This window comes from Labeo rohita, unplaced genomic scaffold (genome assembly GCF_022985175.1).
Source record: "Labeo rohita strain BAU-BD-2019 unplaced genomic scaffold, IGBB_LRoh.1.0 scaffold_101, whole genome shotgun sequence".
NCBI classification, from domain to species: Eukaryota; Metazoa; Chordata; class Actinopteri; order Cypriniformes; family Cyprinidae; genus Labeo; species Labeo rohita.
In genome coordinates, this window is record NW_026127131.1 from 335,265 (window position 1) to 359,316 (window position 24,052).

At 35.0% G+C, this 24,052-nt stretch overlaps 1 pseudogene; it reads right to left on the reverse strand.

Annotated features, from left to right (window-relative positions):
- Nucleotides 1-8,557: 8,557 nt before the first annotated feature.
- LOC127157207 (T-cell surface antigen CD2-like) overlaps nt 8,558-24,052 on the reverse strand; it is a 26,384-nt pseudogene continuing 10,889 nt past the window's right edge.

The window sequence follows — 24,052 nt, forward strand, 5'->3', positions numbered from 1 at the left end:
TAATAAACTGTCACAACTCATTCTGCTTTTAAGTCCTCCTTCAGATATCATGACAAACCTGGTACCGTAACGTTTCATTTTTTTTAGTACCGACTTGGTACCAGGTCTTTTGACAACACTAGTAAGGAGGGATTTCCACTTGAAGAATCACAGCATTCTCGGCTATGCCTTTGCCAACATGCAGAGAAACCAGGTGAGTGCCCAATACATCCTGGTCTGCAGACTCAGCATCTGCCCGTCTCATGGAGGGCCATAGCGCTGTAAGATAACCGAGAGAGGGGGACATTCTTACTGACCAGGCAGTGACTGTCTGCGGGAAGACAGATGGTCGGAATGGGTCCGAATCCATCTCTCATCCCCAGGTCGAGAGTGGATCTAGGTAGGTAAGTTAGCCTGCCTCCTTGGGTTGCCTGTCTGAGGAAAAACTAGAAACCTACTAACGAGCTGATGTTGCCACCTCCCACAAAAACTTTGACTGTTGGGCAGGTCCGGCTGTTGCAGGGCCTCAGGAGTTCTGCAGGGGGCCGCCCATGGCGACAAGCAGACGGGGGTTGTCGGGGATACGGGGACAAAATTATTGGACATCCAATCTTTTACATTTTTAACACACTCTGTTAACTTTGATAATTTAGAAGTTTCATCTGGTCTTGTTGAAATATATAGTTGAGTATCATCAGCATAACAATGGAAACTAATCCCGTATTTGTAATAATATTACCAAGGGGCAGCATGCACTCTAAAAATGCTGGGTTAAAAACAACCCAATTTGGGTTATTTTGGCAACCCAGCACTGGGTCAAAAAGGGACGAACCCAATGCTGGGTTGTTTCGACCCAGCGAGTTAGGTTGAATTATTGACCCGGCATGCTGACCCCATCAGCTCAGCAAAGGTGTGCAACATCTTTGACATTATCCAGGGTGGCCTCCTCCTTTAAAATCACTGTTGCATCAGTTTTGGGGAAAGATCATTTCTCCTTTTTGTCCAGCATTCATCCCAGTCACCACCTGTTCTTCATCAGTGGCCTAAAAGAGAAAAACATTTAAAAAAGAAAACATTTAGTTAAAATGTAACCATTTTCAAACAGAGGTGCATCCAATACTGTAAGGATAGGTAACTAGACTGTTTTATAATTTCAACCATTGTGCAGTTGTTTATTGTCTTTGTCTACCACAGTGCTCTAGAATAGCAGACAACGATAACATTTATTTTCTAAAAGATAACTGCCATCAATCTTAAAAGAATGAAGATGTCTTTTACCTTTGGCCTTTTAACCTCTACATAAATCATTCTTTTACACTTAGTCAAAAAAAAAAAAATGATAACATGAAATTATGACCTTTACTTGCCTTCTCTTCTGAAGAAGCTGAGAAGATCGCATCCTCACACAAGCAGGCTTCTGTGTCGTTCACTCCAAAGTTGGTTTAGATTCTGCAATGAAAAACACAGACATCAGTGGTTTAATTAAAATGTGAACAATTCATCATACTGTTGTTGCATCAAAATGTGAAGTAAACAAGCAGGAGAAAACAGAAACATTTATTTTCTACAAATAACTTGCATCAGTCTCAAAAGAATTAAGTGCTCACCTATGTCTCTGGTTTTCTACATAATGTCTCTGGCTCATCTACATAAAACTTTTTTTTACTGTTAGACAAAAAAAAATTGATAACATGATATTATGACCTTTGCTTGCCTTAAACCTTTGAGTTCTGCAATGAAAAACACGGACACCAATGGTTTAAATAAAATGTGAACAAGTCATCATACTATTGTTGCATCAAAATGTGAAGTAAACAGGCAGAAGACAACAGAAACATGTATTTTCTAAAATAACTCACATCAATTCTGAAACAATGAAGCTCTCCTATGTCTCTGGCTTTCAACATCTACAAAAAAAAAAGCAAACATTCTTTTACTACTAGTCAAAAAATATATAATATGGAATTATGACCTTTACTTGCCTTATACCGTCTTTCCCCCTTTCTAAAGAAGCTCAGAAAATAGCCTCCTCACACAAGTAGGCTCCTGTGGTGTTAGCCTCAAAGTTGGTTTGAGTTCTGCAAATAATGGACATCAGTGGTTTAAATAAAATGTGAACAAGTCATCATACTGCTGTTGCATCAAAATGTAAAGTAAACAGGCAGGAGTTTAATCACGGAAAAAATAGTTTACAAACTAACATGTAAATCTGTTAATAATCCTCTATTAACACCTAAATCTTCTGTAAATATGACATATGAAACTCACAGACGTTGTATTAAAGTTATCTCTTCCATTCAGTAGAAGAGGCCGTTAAGACTATTAAGTGTTGCATAAAGCCCCTTATCTGTCATTTCCCTAAGTATAACATAAGGTATAACATAAGTTCTTCACATGTAGCACCCCCATTAATACCCTTATGGGGTAAGGCTAACCTGAGCTCTTTTAAAATCTGATGTATGCTCAAATCTCTGTTATTCTAATAAGGGCAAAAGATTAAACGGGTTGCTGGTGATCTCAACTAAACTTACTGTAGCAAAAAGAAATAGGAATTGGAAAATTCGCATATCCCTGTATCTATTTCTCCATCTCTCTGCGCATGTGTATTTCCATCCGGGCTAACGTCATTCCTTTTTTTTTCTGCACTTTCACAATATGCCTATTTAACTTTCACTTAATGAAATAAAGTAAACATTTTACATGTCAAATGACAAGAACAATATGTATTTCTTTTACAGAACTGGAAAAAATATACAAAATAAAATAAACTAATTTAACAAATTGCTGACTTATGACTCATTTATTATATTACCCCGTTTCCACTGGGTTACATACATATGCCTTGTTTTAGCAAACATTTATCTTATGAGCTTTATCTTACTCATTTATCTTACTCTTTAAAGTCTATTTCCAAAAAAAAAAAAAAAAAAAAAAAACATGCAAAACTGGCAAAATTGAAAAAGTAGCTTTTTACATTGTATCTAACTCCGTTATTTACACTATTAATACATATACAATGAAAATGCTCTTTAAAAAAAAAAAAAAAAAAAAAAACTTCAAGAATCCATCTCAGGAAACAAAGATGAATTCAATCACCATCACTATGATTGACATTCAAGACATGTAATCAGAGTTCTGCTATATAATTAGATCTTTTAATATTTCCTGATCAAACACAAATTGCTGAACAATATACTGAACATTTTTCACAGAAACGTCTAGTGATGATTATCAGAACAAATCTGAATCAAACACACGTGATCTCATACCTAAATTAGAAATATATGTTTTTATTAGGTTATGTAAATTTTGAACACTTAAGACAAGGATTTACAAATTTTCCAGTTTCTATGGCCTTGTTTTTCCATATTCGTTCACTAGTTGTCGCTCCAGCAGGATCCTTATAAACCGCTTTAAAATGACTGAAAAGTTTAACACAGTACAAACAAAGTCTGTCTATTCTATAATCTTCACATATGTTGACACTTTTGTCTCCTGAGAGCTTCAGTTTCATGAAGGATTTAAGATTTCAAGATTTCTCCATTCAAATAGACTGGACTTTGTCATGGATGCCCAAAATATCTGCCCAGATGCTTTTCAAATATTGCAGCAGAGTGAGCAGATTTTCCTTGAAATGGACTTGATTAATATATAAACAACTCAAATAAGTTATTATTGAATATATTTCCATATATCAGTGTTTAAAGGCCTGACATATCAGTGAGAGCAATTAAAAATGTCATGTGTTTCCATATTCAGTCACAAGAGGGAGCTAAATCAGCATCATCTGTATTAGGAGACACATGTTGCTGTACAACATCATCATGAAAGCATCTAAAAATAATCAGTCACTGGTTAAATATAAAATATTTAAATATTTGCAGTTGTGCATGTTGCTACAAAATACTTTTATTTCACCAGACTACACATATATGTTTGAATGTCATTCAAAGAAGGGCGTTGCCTTGTGTTTGTAGTTAAGTGTAGTTTCATCATCCACCAGCAGGGCTGAACAGGCCATACACTACTAACCTAAAATGAGCAAACAAACGAGCCACGGAAAATGCATATATGATGAAAATGCTCAAAAATGCAAGTATTATGAATGTCCATGTATTGTAAAATGACAGTGTTGTTTGGAGAAAACCATTTCATTAATTCATCTGTGGAAATAAAGGATTTCAAACAACAGCAGTGACAGACATTAAAGATATTTCATTAGAGTTCAGTGAGGAAAATGAGCTGATATATAATATTAATATTTCCTGATCAAACACACAGATCACTGAATAATACACAGCTTTTCTCCAAGAGCTTCTGGTGATGACGACCTCAACAAATCTGATTAAAAATCATAAACAGGATCAGGCAGTAATTACATCACTCATAAAATAATTTAGTAAAATATATTCTTATTGGATTATGAATTTTTTTTTTTTTCATATACACTTCCAAAAAAACTAAAGAATCCACAAGGCCTTGGTTTTCCATCTTCAGACACTAGTTGGCGCACGGGCAGTGTCTTTATGTACTGTCTGTTTACCATTAAACTGAGTTAAAATCTGAAATTGGACAAAGATTCTAGCATGTTTATTTGTTAATAAATAAATAAATAAATAAATAAAAACACCTAATAAAATCCTGTTTAATTCCTATAATGATGACCTGTGTGTGATGTTTGACCTTTTGACCTTTAGTCTAAATCATTCACGCAGTGACTTTCATAATCACAATAAACTGTCGAAAATCAACTCTAAATGTTCAAAATTGATACAACTGTTTGTCTCTTTACTAAACACAGATGTAGGCCCTGTACAATGTGTCATTATCTGTTTTTTTTATTTTTTATTTTTTTTATGTGACATCAACATGATTTGATTATGTGATATAAAGCAAATCTGAATGCTATTGGTTAGTATTAAAAATACTATTTCCAATGTTCTGGTCAGTTTCTTCTGTGGTTTTCACACTCCATCTCTCTCTCACACACGTTCACATGTATAAAAGTAGAAGTATCAGGATCTTTTTGGCTCTTGAGAGCTTCAGTTTTTTAAATCACTGTTTATCAGCATTTATATCAGCAGAAGCTCATTAAACCACTTTGTGTTTAAAGGTTAAAGTGTCTCTACACTTGCAGTTCTTCTCTCTCATCTGCTCTCAATTGATCAATTGCTACTATATTCACACAAAATACATGTTTTGTTGATGTGAATCATTCAGATTGTTGTATTGAACTCATCTCTTGCTGAAGGAGCAAGACTCTTTCATGTGGTGATTCAGTGACTGATGCAGCTGATGTCGGTGGTTTTAGTTGGTCTGTGGAGTTTGATTGTGGTTTGTGGGAAGTGGAAACAATGATTTTAACAGCTGAACACCATGGAGATACTTGATCAGGCCAAACATCTGTGGATCGAGAGGTTCAACAGACATATAAAAATGTGCTAAAAATGTGTCGTGAAAGATCAATCCAGAGCAGAGTGGAATATAAACTGAAGAAATGACTAATGTTCACACATTTATTTTTGTGATCATGTGACTGTGTTCAGTTTTGTCTTCTCAACTTCTCATTTCACACTCATGGGTTTTTTTTTTCTTCACTCCAGTGGTCAACATCTTCCATCTTTGTTTTCAGCAGAGTCACTCGCAGACATGATGAGGTTAATGTTTGTCACCTTTTAAAATTCATTTTTAAGGTTTGAATGTTTATTCACTTAAAGTTTTCTCTCTTTTGATCGTTCTTTTCATGTAGTTGTTGTATTTAAGTAATTGTTATTAATTTATTTAAATTTTATTTTATTTTTGCAATTAAAGGCCTAGTAGTGTCTGTTGTATTTTCTTGTTAAAAGTGTGTGTTAAATGAACAATTGAAAGTATAATAGAATGATGGCCTGTATGATATTGTATTTTGGGATGCAGTGTATTTGCAATCTTAACATGCAAGTAAGATTTAGTCTTCAAGACTACAGTTGATGTAAGATATAAGTCACTTTGAAAAAAAAAAGTATCTGCTAAATGCATCAGTGTAAATGTAAAACCAAATCAACAAGTACACTTAAAAATAAAGGTGCTTCACGATGCCACGATTCTGTTCTTTGTGGCAAAAGTTGGTTCTTCAAAAAGGTAAGAGAGAGATGGTTCTTTAAAAAACCTTTGACTGAATGATTCTTTGTGGAACCAAAAATGGTTCTTCTATGGCATCACTTGAAGAACCTTTGGAAGCACCTTTATTTTAAAGAGTGTAATAGAAGGTCAGAGTTGAATGACAGAAGATCGAAAGCGTGTTGTGTTGGTGTTTGCAAACCTAATGTTCTTTTGTATCAGGTCACAATAATGAGGCTGAAGAATAAATATCTTGCTTCTGTATTTGCACAAAATGCATGTTTTGTTCTTGTAAAGCATTTGGATTCAGATCTCTTGCTGAAATTCATTTCATGTGGTGATTCAGTGACTGACGCCATTTGTGTTGTTGGTTTAGTTGGTCTGTGGAGTTTCATTGTGGTTTGTGGAGAGCAGAAAACCATTGAACCAAAGCCAAACTAAACCAAACAACAGTTTTACAAACTGCAGGACAATGGACATACTGAAACAGGCCAAACATCTGTGCATCATGGGGTTAAACTGACATGAATGTGAAAACATGTTCAAATAGTTGTGATGACAGATAAAGATCAAACTAGAGCAGAGTGTAACATAACTGAAGAACTGACTCATGTTCACACATATGTTTTTGCGACCGAGCAACTGTGGTCAGTTGTTTTTTTCTCAGCTTCTCTCTCTTTTTTTTTTTTTTTTTGCACTCCAGTGGTGCAAATCTTTGCATCTTCCTAGAACTGATTAACAGTGTCGTTTCAGCAGAAACAGCCGCAGCCATGATGAGAACAATGTTTGTCACCTTAAAAATATATTCACTGTATACGGGGTGTGCTGCAACAGTCTGTGTAATGTGAAATAGCAAGGCGACCTCTGGTGGTGAGCGAACGATACAGGACCAGATTCATGAGAATAATTTGACAAAGGAGCCTTTTCTTTTAATGAAATGATGAAAGATCAGCATCAGTGTCTTACATAAAATAGAAGTTAATATACAGAATTCTATTGTTATTAGAAATTCTTTTGTTAATTTACTGTGTCCTATAGCTCAAAATTTGTTTTAATGTCAAATGTGCATTTCTAAAAAAAATGCAGTATATTCAATAATATAAATTATTATTTGTTTCTGTCCTATTTTAAGGCCCTATAACCCCAGCAAAACATTCATAGGGAAATTACAGGCCAAATGAGCTGGATTTTTCCAGGGCTGAATTTTAACTCCAGTCCAACCCTGTCTGACACTCATAAAAATAAAAGTTCTATAGCATCACTGTGAAAACTCTCTTTCGGATTATTTATTTATTTATGCAATTTATTTATTTTATTTATTTTATTTAATTATTTAATTTTATTTATTTATTTATTTTACGAGTGTATATGTTACTATGACAGAATGACATTTAATGGGCGCATATTTGTATGCACAAATAACATATGAATCTGTTTCCTGCCTCTGTATTTGGGATGTAGAAAGTTAGTAATCCAAAAACAGACTCAAATTTTGATCAGGAGTTGATCAAATGCATGTTTACGGACTTATTCTCCTCTTCATGACAAGAATATTCTAAAAATTTAGGTCTTTTATGTCATGACTTCAGTCTGATTGGCAGGTTTTTGGTTTTGTGTTATGTGTGTTTGTTGTCAGGAGCATGTGTGTTTTGACAGTTTGACATGTGCTCGTCATGGTTCCCCCTCCCTATCGTCATCTCATTAGCTGCTGTCACACCTGTGACCAGTTAGTCCCTTATTTCTCCCTCTATTTAAGCTCCTCTCGTCTGCAGTCTTGTGTCTGACTGTTGTTGTGTGATCACGCTATGCTCTGCTCGTGTCCTGTTATGTCTTGTGGTGGTTTCCTAGACTCCAAGTACAGTTTAGTTTTTACTATTTGATTTCTCTTCTTGCCCTCTCTCTGCCTTTCATTTTTCCAGATCCCTGTTACCCAGTTCCTGCCCTAGTGTTACCAGAGCCGTATGTTTTGGCTGATCTAGTCCTGCCACTTTCAGCACAATCAACAGGGAGCCCCCTGCTCTGACGTTGCACCGGCACAGACGCTAGGACTCTGTGCTCCGCTCTCTTCATGCTTTTTCCCTCTCTGCCCTTGATTACGGCTCCCAGTCTTCTGGCCCGGCTGTGTCTTTGTGTTTTTGAGACTAATAAATATTTGAGTTGTACCTGCAACTGAATCTGTGTTTTTTCCTGACAATTTTTTTATTTTTTTATATAGTATTAAATATAAGCTAAAAGAAGCAGTACACACTCATATCAGAAATCTGCTATTTTCTCCAAATCAGGTTCCAAGTAGTTTGGAAAACAGACAGTCTTTGATTAAATATTTTCATTAATTCATTTTAATGACTTGCATTTTTTTGAGGAGATGTGTCTTGAATGACATAAAAGAGTTTGTGACATGACAGTATTGTAATGCCTCTAAAATGATGGTCTTGTGTGACCCTACAATATGAACGCATCAGAGTAGAATACAAAAAGACATTAAAATACAGCTATAGCTTTTATAAATGTCTTTTGTGGTGCTCATGTTTGTAAATTATTATGCACACACCTAAACTTAACTCGCTGCTAAAATAATACAGAAACACCATAGACAGAAATAAATTCTCTTACTGATTTATGTCTTTTGTAAAATGTTGGATCAGTGCAAGTGATCTCTCTGTCACGGTTCTGAACTGTAACAAAATATAATAGAAACAAAACACTTGATGCTTGAGGATTGTTTTACATTATACACACACACACATACACAGTAGGTAAGAGTAGGTAATACTTGCCACTTTGGTCAGTTTTTCTGTGTTTCCTACAGATGCAGAAGATCCCGACTGCAGCGACAGCCAAAAGAGATCCAGCAGCAGAAATCAATATTATCAGAGATACAGAGTCATCTGGAGGATGTTGAGGAGACAATCGTTATTGTGAGTGAATGTGCACATAAACGCTCTAAAGTATTATCACAGATGTACCTGAACATGGTTGACAGAGTTCAGTGTTGTTGAGATGTTGTGTCTGGTTGCTGATGGGATTGTTCACCACACAGCTGTAGGAATCATCCAGACACTCCAGATGTAAAGAAACACTTCTGTTGAGATCAGACACACTGATGCTGGACAATAAACTGTTTCCTTTGTACCAGGAGAGAGTCACATCATTCACATTCACCACTAAACACAGGAATGAACAATATATGATGATGATGATGATGATGAATTTTGTAAAGAGTCTTTGGTGATGACAGGAACAGGCAGATGAGCTGGAAAACATAAGGGGATAAATATAATTCAGTATAATACAAATGCTGTGATAACTGTCTGTTGCTTTATATTTAAAATTTTAATTAAGTTGCAGAGAACATAAGTTGAGAACAAAGTTATAAGAAAAAATATATAGTAAAAAAATATAAAAACATAAAATGTACACAAATATACATCTATCATCACTATATCATTTGACAATATTCTCAATCATTCTGAAAGTGATTATTGTCAAAAAATGTGTATACAACACAACAACAACAACAAAAAAACAAACAAACAAAAAAAAAAAAAACAGGTAAGTAATTCTCTACTCACCATAGACAGTAAGACTGAAGATGTTGAGTGTGGTCCCTGAGTTTCTGCTGGTGACTTTATAAAGTCCAGAGTCTGTGGTTCTGGTGTTTGTGATGTTCAGAGATCCAGTCTGATCCAGCTTCAGTCTGTCTCTGAATCTCCCATCAGCATTTTCATCATAAAACCTGCTCTTCTTGTCCTTCCCATAGCGTTTAGCTATCAGAATGTCTTTAGGTCCAAATTTCCACATAATCTCATCATCTGTCTGTATTTCAGTAAGATCAGTGTTTAGACTGACAGAATCTCCTTCTGTCACTGGTACAGACTTCACTGAATCAACACCAAACACACCTGGAGAACACACAGAAATAATTATTCAATAAAATAATTTCTGAGAGTTTTAGGCCTTTTGAAAGGATTTAAAATAGTGTTATTGCAAAACATTTCTTTACTCTGGACTAATTTCGATGTATAATCAATGAAAGGGATGACGCAAAAACAGAAGGTATTTGATTACAAAATCTGATACAACTGGAAAATATAAGAGGCAAAATAAATTATGAAATAATAAATAACAAGGTTATATTTGTGGACAAACTGCAATATATACAAATATATACAAAACTGAAGCCATGCATATACTCACCAGCCAGACTCCATGAGAACAAATATATGTAAATTAATATTACCTGTATTCAAATCTTGAATGTTTCATAAAGTGAATGATGCTGTTGTCTGTAATAAAGTGATTTAGTGAAACTGCAGTGAGTGTGAATACTCCTCCAGTAGCTCCTCCCATCACAGACTGAATATGACTTTTCAAACTGACACTGTTTCATCTACAGAAAAAAAAAATACAGAGAAGTTCTTTTAGAAAGAAACTCTTTCTAAAAACAATATTTAAAATTTTCCCATAGGCCATTAGCTCTTAAAAACATTTATTAACTAAACTGAGTGTGTCAGATTCAAGACACTCAGATATGCAGTCCTCAGGGAATAATATGAAGCCACTGTAATCAAATAAATAAATAAAATAAACATAATCTTCAGCTTCTATATTTAGAAAGTGGTTCTTTAAATACACTGAGGGATTTCTGTAGTTTCCCATCCATTCTCTATAGCAGTTCTAAGTAGGGTCACAGAAAGGCACATCAACCCAGAGAGATCATGCAAATGTAAACAGCCTCTCAAACTATCTTAACTATCTCTAAATAGAGTGCCCTCCACTAATATTGGCACCCTTGGTAAATATGAGCAAAGACGGCTATGAAAATAAATCTGCTTTGTTTATCTTTATGATCTTACATTCAAAAAATTCTCAAAATGCTAACCTTTCATTGAAGTAAAACAATTAAAAGTGGGGGGAAACTTACATTATGAAATAAATGTTTTTCTCATATGCATGTTGGGCACAATTATTGGCACCCTTAGAAATTATAATTAGTAAAATATCTCTGAAGTATATTCCCATTCATATTTGCATTTATTTAGCACACTAGAATGACTAGGAGTATGATATTGTCCAGCAATAACTTCCTGTTTCACAGGATTATAAATATGAGGAGCACAAAGGCCAAATTTCCTTAATCATCCATCACAAGGAATAAAACCAAATAATATAGTTCTGATGTGCAGAACAAGATTGTTGAGGTTCACAAAATAGAAAGTGGCTGTAAGAAAAGAGCTAAGGGATTGAAAATCCCAATTTCCATCATTAGGACAATAATTAAGAATTCAAATTAAACTAAAGATGTTACAAATCTGCCTGGAAAAAGATGTGTGTCTATATCGTCCTAATGCATGGTGAGGAGGAGAGTTTAAGTGTCCAAAGACTCTCCAAGGATCACAGTAGGAGAACTGCAGAGATTAGTTGAGTCTTGGGGCCAAAAGACTAAAAAAAAAATTCAAACAGCCCCTACGTCACTACGTTTTTAAGAAAAATCCTCCTTGCTCATCCAAAAACAAACTCCAGCATATTCAGTTGTCAGACACGACTTAAATTTCAAATGGGACTGGCTTCAGTGGTCAGATGAAACTAAAAAAAAGAGCTTTCTGGCAGCAAACACTCAAGATAGGTTTGGTACAGAAAGTACCCCATGCCCACGGTTAAATATACTGCTGGATCTTTAATGTTGTGGGCTTATTTTCCTGCCAGAGGTCCTGGACATCTTGTTCAGATACATGGCATCATGGATTCTAGCAAATACCAACAGATAAAAAATGTAAACCTGACTGCATCTGTTAGAAGTTGAGCTGTGGTTGGATCCTCCATCAGGACAATGATCCAAATCAAACATCAAAATCAACACAAAAATGTGTCACTGAGCATAAAATGAAGCTTCTGCCATGGCCGTTCCAGTTCCCTGACCTGAACCCTATAGAAAATGCGTGAGGTGAACTGAAGAGAAGAAGCACCAGCATGGAGCTGGGAAACTAAAGGATCTGAAGAGTTTCTGTATGAAGGAATGGTCTCTGATCTCTTGTCAGGTGTTCTCCAAACTCTTCAGGCATTAAAGAAGAAAACACAGAGCTGTTATCTTGAATAAAGGACTTTGCAATAATTGGGTGCCAATAATTGTGGTCAACATGAACTGCAGAAAAACATTTATTTCATAAAGAGATTTTCCCCCTGCTTTCCATGGTTTTACTTAAATGGTTAGAATATTGTGAATTTTTTGAATGAAAGATTAAAAGGATAAACAATGCAGATTTATTCTTACAGCCACCTCTGCTCATATTTACCAAGGGTGCCAATATTAGTGGAGGGCACTGTATATAATGTGTTATGTACACATATATGATAAACAATATTTTGTTTATTGAAATAATTCCCTGGTGAAAAAAACAGCATATGCTGGTAGGTATGTTTTGTTGCTGGTTTAAGCTTGTCCTTTGCAGGTTTATGCTGGTCCTTAGCTGGTCATGTTGCTGGTCAAGGATAGTGTCAGGGATGGAGGGAGACAGCGTCGAAATAAACACTGGTGTTACTGAAATACAGACAGGGGATGTAATAGAGTGGCAGACTGGAAATGAAAACTCTCTCACATACAATCATTGGAGGGACCAGCAAGGTCACAACATTTGATAATGTTCTTCATGGGATATTCAGGGACAGACTGAAGCTGGACAAGAAGACTGGATCACTGACTATCACAAATGCTGGAATTAAACACACTGGACCCTTTAAGTTACTGATCAACAAGAAACACAAACAGAAATGTATTCTTTATATCAGAGGTGAGTATCTGTATTTTTATGTAATAATGCTCACAGTTCTTCATGCTTCTGTTGGTCTGTTTCTGTGGTTTCTTCAGCTCATAAGTACTATAGGGCAGGGATCAGCAAGTAAGTTTGGCATCTGGCCAAGCTGATACTCCAGGGTATATAAAGGAATCATGAGTTGAATTGAATAGCTTTTTAAGACCTTTTTGAGACCCTTTCCATACATTTTAAGACCTCATCGCACAGCATCTTCTCGACATGATGTAAACACACTAGTGGAATTAGCAGAAGTGTTTGTGTGCAGGTCAGACTATTTGGATTATGTTAATGTGTTACCCAGTGACGTAGATCAGTTACAGGCAGAAGATAAAAAAATATGACGACTCTTTACGGTAATTCTGAGTCGACTCTTTGTTTTGAGAGACAGTATCTTTATGTAGAGCTGCACGATTAATCGGAGGCGATTGTCATGTGCATTTTTCAGTGAAGCTGGTTGTGTAATTAGTAAATCTCCAGCAGGTCCTTTCAGATGGAGCAGCATTTAGTACACAGAACCGTAATTCACTGAAAAGCGACTCTATATTGCGTACATTATCGCAGATGATTTAATCATTATGCAAATAATGAAATCAAAAGAAATCATTTGTGATAATGACAGCTGTTTGTGTAGCTTCTCAGTGAACTACGGCTTTGTGTAGAAATGCTGCTACATCTGAAAGCATGTGAAAATACCACATTTAATGGCATGTTTTTACTCCAAACTCACTTCATAACATCTGTTGAGTGTTTAAAATAAATCATTCTGTGATATGATGTGGCTTTTTACACAGAATAAGGCACGCATAGTATTTTAAGCAGTTATAAAGGCATTGCATTATTATATGCTGTATTATAAGGAAATTTATAATAAGAAGAACTATACCATACATTGTCGTATTCATGTGTTTATTAGTCAAGGTGAATCAGTGAAAGCAGAACCATGCTTCACTGAAAGATACGCATGACAATCGCAGTTTTTGATTAATCGCAATTGCAATTTCATTTCGATTTATCGTGCAGCCCTATATTTATGTATAATGCATTACCAACTTTGCATACTGTTTACATTGAAGGAAAACTTCATTACAAACTGCAAAAACAACATTTTTCAGAAAACCCATTTGACCTGCTCTTTAAAGGTCTCAGCTGAAGATGTGTAATGTGTAGTTCATATAAGGTGAACTTCATCAGCAGAAGTGCTATAAGAGTTCACATCATGAGCATTTCACCATTTAATTTGATGAAACTCTCAGTATATCATATACACACCGAAACTCAAACATCTTCACAACAACTCAAAAATAAAGTCCAGTATAATTTAAAGAAATTATACCAGAAAAGGACAAAAGTGAATCATGAATTAATATCACATAAGGTGCATGTGTAGTTCATTCTTACCTATACTTGCTCTCGTATGTACAAACACACACATCTTTAATGAAGCTTTACTGACTTTCTCTTTTTTTTTTTTTATTGTCTTTGTGCTGTTGTGACATGCAGGGAAGACACTGACAGTTAATGAAGAAGATTCTGTCATTCTGAAGACTGATATTAAAATACAGACCAATGATGAGATACGTTGGCTGTTTGGAGCTGAAGACACTCAAATAGCTGATATTAAAATTGAACTTAATGGAGAGACCAAAGTGATCACTAAACATGAAGATGCTGATGGGAAATTCAAAGGAAGACTGAAGGTGGACAAGACGACTGGATCACTGACCATCAACAACATCAGAACTGATGATGCTGGACTCTATAAACTACTGATCCTTAGCAGAGGAAGAACCTCGTGTAGAAAAATCTTCATTTATGTCAGGTGAAATCTCAAGTCTGTGAATGTAATAACAATCAGTTCTTCTTCATACATTCTGTTCTGTTTCTGCAGTTAATTCTTCTACATTGAAATGATTTCATACATTTTATTTCTAATGGTAGTTTGATTTTAGTTTTGACTTCTCAGCTACAACAAAAGACATGACCTCCAGATCTTGCCTTTTTTTTATTTTCTCTCATTGTCTCTATATTTTCATTCAGGTTCCACAGAAAGACAAGTCAGTGAGTAAGGATCTGGATAGAGTAAATGAGCAGGAGAGCTCCAGCTACAACAACAACAACACATTTTTCAGCTTTCATGAGCCTCTAGAATCTGTTCAGTAAAAGTGAGAAATGAATCTGTGTGTTGAGCTGTTTTTAAACTTCAAAAGCATTGTTGGTTTTAGATTAATCAAGAAATATACATTTATTATATTATTGCTATATTACAAAACAAATGTGTATGTATGTGTATATTTAAATTAATTTAGTGTCTTTTTATTCATGCTAAAGCATGAATGTGTTGTTTTATTAATTTTGACAAAAGCATCTGCTTGATGAATAAATATTCATGTAAGATCTTAAAGGAGAAGTCCACTTCCAGAACAACAATTTACAGACAATGTACTCACCCCCTTGTTATCCAAGTTGTTCATGTCTTTCTTTCTTCAATCGTAAAGAAACTATGGTTTTTGAGGAAAACTTTTTAGGAATTTTCTCCATCTATTGGACTGCTATGGTGCCCTGAGTTTGAACTTACAAAATGCAGATCCCAAATGCGGTTGTAAATGATCCCAGCCGAGGAAGAACCCACCCAGCAAAAACTCGTCGAAAAGACGACAATGCCAGACGTCTAAACAAAGTGAAAATTTGGTCGAAAAGTGAAAGACGAAAAGACGTGTTTTTCAGGTCGTCGAAAAGACGTCTGTAAAAAGACGTCCAAATTACGTCTAAATATGGTTGCAAAGTGAAAGTTAAAAAGACGTCTTTTTCAGGCCTAATTTCAACCGTAAATTTATGATTATATTTATCTCATATTCAAAATAAGACAATTCACAAAAGAGTACTAAAACATTTATTGACACATTAAATACATCTTTCAAGTAAAAAACACTTTCCTGCTCACAAATTAAGCCTGCATTTGATTAAACATACCGTAAATACAGTAAAACTATAAAATATGTTTTCCATATGAATACATTGTGAAAGGTAGTTTATTCATGTGGAACTACATTGTCATCATAATTACTCCAGTATTCAGTGTCACATGACCCTTCAGAAAACATTTTTAATATGAAACATTTCAGAAACATTTCAGATTATTATCAATGTGGAAAACAGTTGTGCTGCCCAATATTTTTTTGTGGAAAACATATTTTCAGTATTCTTCAAATAGAACTTTCAAAGGAGCAGTATTTATTTGAAACTGATTTTTCAAAACAATAATCTTTGAAATGCTGAAAATGTTTATAACACAGGACAATGACCAATTCTAACCACATTAGACCATCTCACCTAAAAAAGGCCAATTTTGTCATTAATTACTTACTCTCATGTCACTCCAAACCCCTAAGAAACTTCTGTGCAGAATGCAAATAAAGATATTTTTAACAGATGCATGTGTATGCGAAAAACAGCAACAACAAAATTACGTCTTTATTCATACATTAGGTATCTCATTTTAGGTATCGCATTTTCACAAAAGCACCATAAGTGTGAATAAAAATGCAATGTTTTTTGTCAAGTCAAGTCAAGTCACCTTTATTTATATACCGCCTTTAACAATACAGAATTGTGACAAGGCGGCTGTACAGTATTAAATAGGAAACAGTACATCAACAATGCCAAAGGCAACATTAAACACTCACATTATAGGTAAAGGTAGTTAATCAAAAACAATAAAATAAAATGCAATATTGTGTTAAGAGAAAGTGTCCCCAACTAAGCAAGCCAGAGGCGACAGCGGCAAGGAACCAAAACTCCATCGGTGACAAATGGAGAAAAAAAACCTTGGGAGAAACCAGGCTCAGTCGGGGGGCCAGTTCTCCTCTGGCCAAAGTTCCCGTGGTCTTGTGCCGACAGCCGTCTAGGTGATGTGGTCTTTAATGTGGATCCGTCTCTGGGGCTCATCTAGTTGATGTGGACTCCGCTGACATTCAGGGCTGTAGAGGTCGTCTCTAGGTGCTGATCCACCGTCTGGGCTGGGTTCGGACTGGATCCGGGGACTGCAGTGACCATCTGATCTGGATACGGACTGGATCTGGTGGTTAATGTGACCTCGGAATAAGAGAGAAACAGACTAATATTAGCGTAGATGCCATTCTTCTGACGATGCACCGAGTACATCGGGTGTTATGGGAAGTGTTCCCGGTTCCGGTTGACCTAATTAGTGCAGCCTAACAATCCTTTAACGGATTTGAATTATAAGAATGTGGATTTGTTATGTGTAAGCAAGGTTAAAGAGATGGGTCTTTAATCTAGATTTAAACTGACAGAGTGTGTCTGCGTCCCGAACATTGTAGGGTAGATTGTTCCAGAGTTTGGGCGCTAAATAAGAAAAAGATCTGCCGCCCGCGGTTGATTTTGATATTCTCGGTATTATCAAATTGCCAGAGTTTTGAGAACGCAGCGGACGTGAGGGACTATAATGCGATAAGAGCTCACTCAGGTACTGGGGAGCTAAACCATTCAGGGCTTTATAAGTAATTAGCAAGATTTTAAAATCTATACGATGTTTAATAGGGAGCCAGTGCAGTGTAGACAGAACCGGGCTAATATGATCATACTTTTTGGTTCTAGTAAGAACTCTAGCTGCTGCATTTTGGACCAGCTGGAGTTTGTTTATTAAGCGAGCAGAACAACCACCCAATAAAGCATTACAATAATCTAACCGTGAGGTCATAAACGCATGAATTAATGTTTCAGCATTTGACATTGATAGCATAGGTCGTAGTTTAGATATATTTTTGAGATGGAAAAATGCAGTTTTGCAAATACTAGAGATGTGGTTTTCAAAGGAAAGATTACCATCAAACAGCACACCTAGGTTCCTAACTGATGACGAAGAATTGACAGAACAGCCATCAAGTATTAGACAGTGTTTTAGGTTATTACACGCTGAGGTTTTAGGCCCAATAACTAACACCTCTGTTTTTTCAGAATTTAGCAGTAAGAAATTACTTGTCATCCAATTTTTTAACTCAACTACACAATCCATTAGTTTTTCAAATTGGTACGTTTCGCCAGGCCGCAAAGAAATATAGGTTTATTTTGTGCATATAAACCATTCACATCACTTCATAAAATTAAGGTTAAACAACTGGAGTGACATAGATTACTTTAATGCTGTCTTTACTACCTTCCTGAGGCTCGAAAGTGGTAGTTGCATAAACTGTGAAATAGAGGGACAGAAATTTCTCAGATTTCATTAAAATGATCTACATTTATGTTTCAAAGATGACCAGATTTGATGACCAAAATTTTTGGTTTAACCAAACACATTAGTTCCCTCAGGGGCATCAGTAGATCTCTGCCTGATCTCTGATCTTCTGCTTCTTCTGCTCCTTCCACCATCCCAATCCTGGATTTTTGAGCTACGACAAAAGTTTCCACTTTAAATGCTTTAGCCTGGCTGCTTTTTCTCCAGCACCTAAAAATGAGAAAGAAAACAAGAACCAAAATGTAAATGTTAAAAACAAACAAACAAATCAACAAAAGAGTGGGAACTGACTTACAGCACGAGAACAATTTTCTAGAATTTTCAGCACAGTTTTATGTCACTTCCTATATATGCATCGCAGATGTGGTACAATTAAAATTACTATGCAAGTACTAAAAGAATTCAGCTGCTGAAATGTTAAATGGATAGTACATAAGAACTGTACTGAAACAGTGATCCCTAAAATGGTTATAAAAGCCGAAACATATATAAATACTGAGAATGTGTTTGACATAAAAAAAAAAAAAAAAACAGCAAAAGATGCAGTGACCTGTGGCTGAATGGACTTTTATTGGACTGAATGGTTTTATTTAGCTGTGATTGACACAGAAGGGAATAGAAAATAATAACATCACTGAATATGAGTCAAATAGTAAAATTTACTAATTAGTGTGTCAGGGGTTCTTCTCAACTCTGGCCCTCAAAGTCCACTGCCATACAGAGGGTGCATCTCAATCACCTTAATAGTTTGCTAGGTTGTGATTTGATAAACTGTGTTTACAAATTCAGACATTGATAAGGACAGTGGCTCACTACACACTGGTGACTATTTCCATCCTCACTGTACAGCATCACTACTGATATTTTCACACAGCATTAAAATGAATATCTATTTTAATGCTATTTACAGTACATTATGATAAATACTTTGTTACATGAATGTGCAAGATTTCAGCCATAAATAAATTGTAAATGTTTGCTAGATTAGACATTACCTGTCTAGTGATGCATGTTTAGGCTGAAATATGATATTGGTTTGTGTTAAATCGGTCACGTGTCATTTTCTAGTAAATTATCTCTTAAGTTTTGAGCTTCAGAACTTCCTATAAGGGAACATAGTGAGCATCGACGCTTCCTGGTTTTCACAGCTATTTAGGGAGCACATATTTCAGTGCACAGTAAAAATTTTGTGATTAAGACATCCCTTAAAGGAGAAGTCCACTTCCGAAACAAAGATTCACAGATAATGTACTCACCCCCTTGTCATTCAAGATGTTCATGTCTTTCTTTCTTCAGTCGTTATGTTTTTTGAGGAAAACATATCAGGATTTTTCTCCATATAATGGACTGATATGGTGCCCTGATTTTTAAATTCCATAATGCAGTTTAAATGCGGCTTCAGACGATCCCAAATGTGGTTGTAAATGATTCCAGCCGAGCAAGAAGGGTCTTATCTAGTGAACCAATCAGTTATTTTTATTTTAAAAAAAAAATACAATTTAAAATACTTTTTAATCTCAAACGCTCGTCTTGCCTTTCTCTCCCTGAACTCTGTGTATTCTGGTTCAAGACAGTTAGGACAACAATATTTATTACACAATGTCAGGTTTATTAGAAGTAAACTATAGCAAAGGTGAAATGCAGAAAAGAAAAATGAATAATATATAGAATATACAAAACAATACAGTTTATATACAGAATTTACATTTTTACTTTTACTTATTTAATGCTCATATACAGTGTTACTTATGTTTGTATGTTAAAATCTTTTTAAAATATCTAACAAGCAAACAAACATAAAAGTATAAAGATATATATAATTTTGCAAAAGAAAATTACAGATGCGTGGTGATATAGGCTAAATACATTATGAAAGATACATATAAAGTAATTTAATAAGCTTTCTCAGATCACCTGTGTTTTTATATCTCTGTCAGCAGCTCTCTTCAGAAATGTTAAAATCAGGAACTTTTCCTGTGTTGTAGAAGTTTTTTTCTGGAACTGCTAAAGTCACAGGACAAGTGGAATCAATATTTGTTTACCATGAAAGGTCAAAACATGCTTAAAGTACTTTCAGCTCATTTTCACACTCCATATTAATTTTGTATCCGATTAACCGTATATTGCATACTTCTAGGTTAAATAAATTAGCTTACTTCCTTTCATCCAATGACAAATTGCCTGCAAAACCTTCATAAAAAAAAAAGCAAAACAGCAAGTAATGTTAATTAAGATGACATTAAAAGCCCAAACTTTCATAAACTAGAGCTCAAGTCAATAGTTAACCTAATTTACCTCTTATAGTTAGCGTTACAGTTCAGATGCTAACAGACTTTTTCTGAAGACAATAAACCATTTCTATAAAGTAAATATTCAACATTTACATGAAAGAAAGTGTCAGGAACACAGGCATGTACTATTTGTGTAATATTAGAGACTAAACTTACTTACATAAAACATTTACTTAAATACATATTTAAATGAGGTAAAACACTTACTTCTAGTGTTTTCCTTTCAAAAGCCACCTCAGCACTGCACAGCAATTCATATCTATGAGAAATGTTTAGATGCACACAGCATATTAATATCATCATGAAGTAATAGTACACATAATGTAAACGAAGTAAAACACTTTTATTAAAGTTTCTATAATAAAGCCAACTTTCCCGTCCGCTCTGCATCGTGATTGAAAGAAAATCTCTCTCTGAGAAAAAGTTCAGGAGAGCACAACACAGAAATACGGTGGTCATAATTATTATACATAATGTAAATGAGGTAAAAACACTTACTTTCTGTGTTTTCCTTGATAAAACCAACAGCCCTGTCTGCTCCGCATCGCGAGTGAAAGGAAATACCGTTATCTCTCTGAGAAAAAGTTCATTAGTAACGTTAATTGCACAGCGCTGTCTTCTGTTCCGCATCGCCAGTGGAAAAAAATGTCTTTGAGAAAAGTTTAGCGGCATACAGCACATATCGTTATAAAACGATATGATATTACAAAACACATTTTGTGCGTAAGATTAAACACTTTATTTCGTTGTTTCCCGACCTCATATGCTCCGCATCACGAGGAAAGAAAATGGCGTCTGTACAAAATATTTCAAATGGGTGAGGCGAAATGTCCCGGATGTGAATTACTACTAAATCCGACGGACCAAACAACGACCAATTTTCAACGTCGATTTTTGGGCTAAAAGAAGTCCATGACGAGCCGACTTGATTTAGCCCAAAAAACGACGTCCAAATGACGTCTGGTGTTGGGTGGGAAGGGTCTTATCTAGTGAAATGATAGGTTATTTTTATAAAAATAATCACTCATCTTGCCTTTCTCTCCCTGAACTCTGTGTATTCTGGCTCAAGACAGTTAGGGTATGTTGAAAAACTCCAATTGTATTTCGGACCTCAACTTAAAAATTTCAAAATCATCCTACATCACTGCAGAAGTACCGACCCAGTCTTTGCAAAGTGAACATGCAAAGAAGATCAAACACCCTTAACAAAAAAATGTAAAACAGCGATACATGATGATTTTGAAGTTGAGGGAGAACATGAGATGGGAGTTTTTCGACATAAGTGAGTTCGGGAAGAGCAATACAAGACGTGCGTTCGACATTAAAAGTATATTATATTATTTTTATACCTTATTTTATATAGTATAGTATATTATTTTTTATGAAAATCCTATCCGAAAAAACGATCGTTTAGCTAGATAAGATCCTTCTTCCTCTGCTGTGATCGTTTACAACCGCATCTGGGATCATTTTAAGCCGCATTTAAACTACATTTTGGAAGTTCAAATTCGGGGCACCATATCAGTCCATATATGGAGAGAAATCCTGAAATGTTTTCCTCAAAAACATAATTTCTTTACGACTGAAGAAAGAAAGACATGAACATCTTGGATGACAAGGAGGTGAGTACGTTATCTGTAAATTGTTGTTCTCCTTTAATGTCTGATCCTTTATGTCCCCTAAGTGGACAAACACTGATACAGCTTTTGCTTCCTAACAGTTGTTTTCACATGAAACGCAAGGAAATGTAGGCAATATACTTGAATATAAATGTTACAATATTAATATTTTTTTAAAAGAGAAATTGTGTGAAATGCGTTGCTGCATACTGCATGTTCCATGACTGATACAAAATTACAAAATCAACAGAGTTGACTGGATATGACCAGATGTTAAATTATTTTACAGCTCACATTTTTTGTTATTATTATTATTGTACAGTTTAAAAGTACCATATATACATGCTTTTATTGCGATTCAAGTGCTGCTGTGAAAAGGCTTTTAAATGCACTTCCTCTTTTTCAGCACACGATGGCAGTACAAGAAAAAGAAATGTTCGTATGATCCCTGTCTTGCATTGTACATGTGTGAATTGTGCAATATACATATTAAAAAGAAAGTAAATACATTTATAACATTAATGAGCATTACTATTTAAAATAATTTTAAATAATTCAAGTTTCCATTTTCCATTTTATATTTCTATTCTGTTCTAAATCACTGTTCCTCGTCAAAAAAAAAAAAATAAATAAATAAATAAAATAAAATAAATAAATAAAAATCCTGATAAAAAAACACACACATTCCACATTTCAATAAGTAGCCGTTTTCTGTAAAGAAGAAGAAGAAGAAGAAGAAGAAGAAGAAGAAGAAGAAGGGCATGTTTGGGTAATATTGCGTAAAACACAAACAGCACATGAGAAAAATCAACATGATTGTTAATGTACAAACGATCAAAGAAACAAAGTGATAATTAAACTGTCCACACATTAGCTCCTAAATGACTAAACCATCAAAGTGAGGAGCGATTTTCATATTCAGTCACAAGAGGGAGCTTAAACAGCATCATCTGAATTAAGTCACATGTTGTTGCTGTACAACATCATCCTGAAAGCATCCAAAAAATAATTAGTAGCGAATAAAATATAATGAAATATTTGCTATATCACATACTGTTTGCAAATACATTTCTTACAACAAACTACACATATTTGTTTGAATGGCCTTCAGAGAAGGAAGTTGCCTTGTGTACCCAGATAGTTACAACATCTACCAGCAGAGGTGATCATGGACCGGAAGAGAACAGAGAAAACAATGCACGCCACAAGCCATAAAAATACATGTACTGTACAAATGATATTATATATTTTATTGACATTTACTATCATAGACATTTAATTACAGTTCAGTGAGGAAATGTGATATCTGATGATATTTTCTGATCAAACACACAGATACTGAGGTTTTCACAGCAGCTTCTATTGATTGTGATCTGGATCAGTGATAAATAGTTAGGAGTGCTGTTAAAAAAAAAAGAGTTTTTCAGTTTTTAAGGCCTATGACTGTAAAATAAATGTTTTTTCCATATTCGGCCACAAGGCGCTCCAGCAGGGTATTTAGGAAAGATGTACCATCTGTACACCATTAAACTGAGTTAAAACGACTGAATCTGAAGGTTATAAAGGATTCTGACATGTAGATTGGTCAAGAAAAAACTCTGATAATAATTTATTTCATATCCCATAATAATCAGCTCTCTGAGTGTGATGTTTGACCTTTGACCTTTGTTGTGGCAAAATAAAATCGACTCTCACCAAAGTAAGAGACAAAGTCAATCAAATGTCTTTTAGATATTTATTCTTTGCAGAGAAGGTCAGACAGTCATACAGAAACACAGGTTACTGCAGAGTGCAACCCAGAAGGGAGGGCTCATTCCAACTTATATCTCTTCCCCAGCCTTCAAGGTTACATCTCCTAAACTGTAACTTTCCACACATAATAAGAGTCAGATAAATACATTCTGCTATGTCATACTCCCAAGATTCAAATCTTTATATTTCGGCCCTAATACACTTCTCTTACATCATTCTTATAGCAGGTTTAAATAAAACAGACCC